Below are 4,827 nucleotides of genomic sequence, written 5' to 3' on the forward strand. Positions count from 1 at the left end.
GTGGAGGGTCAGAGAAAAAGAGGAAGACCCCCAAGGAGATGGATCAGCCAGATAACATCATTGATGGCGTCAAGTATGGCAGCGGTAGTGAGGTTGGCCCAGGATCGGACATTGTTTCATTCTGCTGTGCATGGGATCGCTATGAGTCGGTTCCTACTTGATGGCACCTGACAACAACTTAGACTTTTTAATCTACTTTTGATACTTTGGGTTTTCTGTTTACCCCCATCTTCTGGTTTAGATGTAGATTGTATTTTTAATATTTAACTTATTGTTTGCATTTATAATATGTTTAGCTATGATTTTATATTAAGTATAAGATAATTTACTATCACTGCCCACTTCCTTGACAAGACAGGACATTAAGAAATTTTAACTTCCCATTGAACACCTCTCTCTATCTTTGTTATGGTAATAGAGAATTTTAATTCTCTCTTTTTAAACATAAACAATGTTTCTTCTTTACAGTTAATAGTTAAAATGCATTCATTAATATATTCCATATAATTCTACGGTAACAGCTTACTGTCCTAGCCATCTGTGATCTGACTATACTGCAAATTTGGTCTCTGAACAAGCTGGTGTTTGGCCCTGGTCCTTAAACAAAGATGTAGGGCAAGAAGGTGATATATGTTTAATCCTACCTATGCTGGTGCACACACCTTGTCATGAGGCTATATTTGTTTTGACATGTTTGTTTTCTCCTTAAATTGTTGTTGTGAAGTGCCATCAAGTCAATTCTGGCTCATAGTGCCTCTGTATCTGGTTTCTGAAGCTATAAATCTTTAAAAGAGCAGAAAGCCTCATCTTTCTCCCTCTGAGCAGCTGGTAGGCTTGAGCCACTGACCTTGTGGTTAGCAGTCCAGTGGTCACCCTACAGTGCCCCAGCGCTCTTCTCCTTAGGTTGTTGTTAAGTGCCATCAAGTCAGTTCCGATTCATAGCAACCCTGCATAGAGTTTCTTTTCTTCTCTCTCTCTCTCTCTTTTTTTTTAAAGTTTTTATTGTGGATTGAGTGAATGTTTACAGGACAGATCATCAGTTTTACATGCAAGAAATCATACACCTTGTTTCATTGCAATGATTGTAATCCCCTCCATGTACCATCAGTTAGCAGTGTTTTTCTCTATTCACTTTAGCTCTTTTTTTTTAAACACTCAGGCATATATAATAATTTACACCACCAAAGGACACATTCTGCAAGTCTGCCTCCTGGCCAACAGCTCTTAGTCCCTCTCTTCCCATGAATCTAGAGTCCTCAGCTGCTCGCTCTCTCCATGTCCCCATCTCTGCCTCCATCTCTGGTGTCACTGCTTCTCTGGATAAGGTCCCACATTCCACTTATGCTCTTCTCCCTTGATGGTCCTAGGGGCCTTTGTTTCTGGACTTTAGGATTAACTACTCCCCAGTTTTTGTTACAAAAGTTATACCTTTATAATTATGACAGTTGCAAATAGTCATGATGACAATTACTCACTATTGAATCATAAGAATCTTATCCCCATCTCTTTTTACCAGACCCAACTAGACAAGCCTGCGTAGGGTTTTTAAGGGGTGGCTGGAAGGTCTGAACCACCAACCTTGTGGTTAAACAGTCCAGTGTTTATCCTACAGCACCACACCAGGACTTCTCTCCTTAGGTTGTTCTTATTGTTGTTGTTAAGTGCCATCAAGTTAGGTCTGACTCATAGCCACCCTGTAAAGGGTTTCCATGAACAACTGGTGAGTTTGAACCACCAACCTTCTGGTTAACAGTCCAGTGCTTATCCTACAACGCCACACCAACCAACTCCATATAAACTATGCATCAAGCCTCATTCCCATACTGGTTTCCTGCCTTTAATCCTAAAGTCCTGGTGTGATGCTGTAGGATAAGCATTTGGGACCTAGAATGACTTCTTTTTGTTTCTAGCTCATCTGGAGTATAGAAACGTTTCTCATATTTTATAGTACAGCTATATATTTTTAATGTTTACTTCATATGCTTTCTCTATTTTGCCACATGTTGTTCAGGGGTGGGTGTCTCAGAATGTGAACTAATGGTGCTCCTTGATTGGAAGTTGAATCTAAAAGTTTTTGTTGAATACCTACAATGTGCCTGACACTAAATAACAGAGAACACCCACCAAAATGTGTCTTCCTCTACAAGGAGTTTATAATCTCCCAGTTGTGATAAAATTTACGTGGTGGTGGTGGTTATGTGCCGTGGAGTGGTGTCCGACACATAGTGACTCTATATAGGGTTTCTGAGGTTGTAAATCTTTACAGGAGCAGAAAGTCTCTTCTTTCTCCCGCAGAACAGCTGGAAGTTTTGAACTGCTGACTTTAGGGTTCACAGTCTGATTTGTAACAACTATGCTACCAGAGCTCCTTACAAGTATGCAAAATACTTTAAACAATTACAAGGCAGAGTAATATTCAAGCCTCAAAAATATGTGTTATTTTCCTAGGTATAAATGGAAGAGACAGAGAAAGAAAGAGATAAAGGAGAGATTCTCAACAGTTGGAGTGTCTGGGAAGGACCATTTTGTTTATTTGGAGGAGAAGAGGAACCAGAATAAGGTGATTATCTGTTAATAAAATACAGGCTGGTACACACACCCATACAGATGAAATAACATATATACATATTTCAAAGTATTATATCTTATAACCCATCTCCTTCAGGAAGCTCAGTAAATTATCTATATGTGTACCTTTTTTTTTTTTAATGGTTCATTTACTTTTAACCTTCTCTAATGATAGTGGCAGGGATTGCTGTGGTGCTAGAGGATAGTCACTGGGCTGTGAACCATAGAACTGATGGTTCAAACCCATCAGCTTCTCCTAAGGAACAAGATGAGGTTCTGCTTCTACAAAGATTTTTTTAAACTTCATAAACCCTATACAAGATCACTATGAGTCAGAACCAACTTGATGACACTTAATAACAACAATGGTGGCTGTTTTAGAAAAGAATATTAAAAGTACCACGGGTTGCTCGAAGAACCAACACATGTGTCTTAGAAGAAATACGGCCGGCCGCTCCTTAGAAGCCAGGATGGCGAGACTTCGTCTCTCAAACTTTGGACATGTTATGAGTGGGGCCCAGTCCCTGGAGAAGATCATTATGCTTGGTAATGTGGAGGGTTATCAAAAAGAAAAAGACCCTTTATGAGACGGATCAACAGCAATAATGGGTTCATGTATTAGATTAATTGCTGGACCTTTTTCACCTGTTAGGAATGCCTTGAATAGGAGTTGACCACATTATTAATCTAATATAATTATTCAGGAGAAAAAAGACAGTTATTTCACATATGAACAATTGATTCAAACTGTTAATTCTTTCTCCCCACCCCTCCTAGACATTTAGCCTATTGTCACAAGATTGTTGCTGCTGGTGGTGGTATGTTGTTGAGTCTGTTCCAACTCATTGGCAACCCAATATAGGACTTCTGAGGTTGTAAATCTTGATGAGAGCAGAAACCCTCATCTTTCTCTCATAGAGCACCTAGTAACCAGAACAGTACCAGTACACCTCACAACAAGGGAAGAACAGAAATCATATTTTGTTCAGTTAAACTCTACTGTAGGCTTTTCGGAAAAAGTTTCAGGTCTGCTTCTACTCCTCAGGGCAGCAGTGAATTCCTCCTCCTGCCCCCATCCCTTGCCAATATATGTCCTCCCAGTTGTTGACTCTGAGAGAGTGGCCTTCGCTTTAGTTTGTGGACAGCAGACAGTGATCTGATTTGGGAAGTTTTAAATTCAGAAGTGAGCCTGAGGCTTATCTGGATCACAGACATCTGGACCTCAACCAGCAAGAAGCACCTTCCTCTGAACTCTGAATTTTATCTCTACTCCTTTGTGATGGTTTTAAAAGGATGACTGTCCTGTCTTTTAACTTATGACCCTCTAGTGTATAATAAGTTCCTTGAGGGACAAATCCATGCCTGATTCATTTTTGTATCTTTCATAACATGTAACAGAATTTTAAAATGACACAAAAAAGCCATTTAATAAATATGTGGCTATTAGGTGAATGTGATTTACAGTATAATTGCTCTGTTTAGCTTGGTTGTTGTTAAGTGTCACTGAGTCAGTTCCAACTCATAGCGACCCTGTATAGGGTTTCTGAGGAGCAGCTGGTGGGTTTGAACCACCAATCTTATTGTTAGCAGTCTAGTACTTATCCTATAGCTCCACGCTTAATTCTTTTCTAATCATGTCACAGACTTCTTTTCTGCCTCTTGTTATAATAATATTGTTGAATTGTAAGTGTAACTTACCTGATGACACACAGCTAATAGGAGACAAACCCAGAATTTGAACCCAGGCAATTTGATCTCAGAGTTCTTGGTGTAGTATTAGACCAATGGGAAGCTCAAAAAACATCCATCTTTTTGCTGTTAGTCTTCAGTCATGTGCTTTTGTGAGACAAACTCTGAGACAAGGTCCACTGTTGTTATTGTACAATAAGACTTGTTCCTATTCTATTTCTGGCAGGCTAACTCAGCAGTCCTCTGGAGAATGTGGACATACCTGATCACCTATGGAAAAAATAGAGTACAGTCACAAAACCAATGGGCAAAAATGAGAACAACGATCTAAAAGGTAAAGCCATTTGAAAATAGGATGAATCAGTGTTTTGATACTGTCATTGTCTGTTGCTTTTGAGAAAACGTGGAGGTGACTTATTATTTTCTTGGGTAACAACATGAGAAAAAGTTTTTACCTGGTGTGGCACTGTGGGCTAATGTGTCAAACTGCAAAGTCATTTGAACTGCAACGTCAGTGGCTCAAGCTCACTAGCTGCTCCTTGGAAACCCTATATAGGGTCGCTATGGGTC

Source organism: Chrysochloris asiatica, unplaced genomic scaffold (genome assembly GCF_000296735.1).
Source record: "Chrysochloris asiatica unplaced genomic scaffold, ChrAsi1.0 scaffold00052, whole genome shotgun sequence".
NCBI classification, from domain to species: domain Eukaryota; kingdom Metazoa; phylum Chordata; class Mammalia; order Afrosoricida; family Chrysochloridae; genus Chrysochloris; species Chrysochloris asiatica.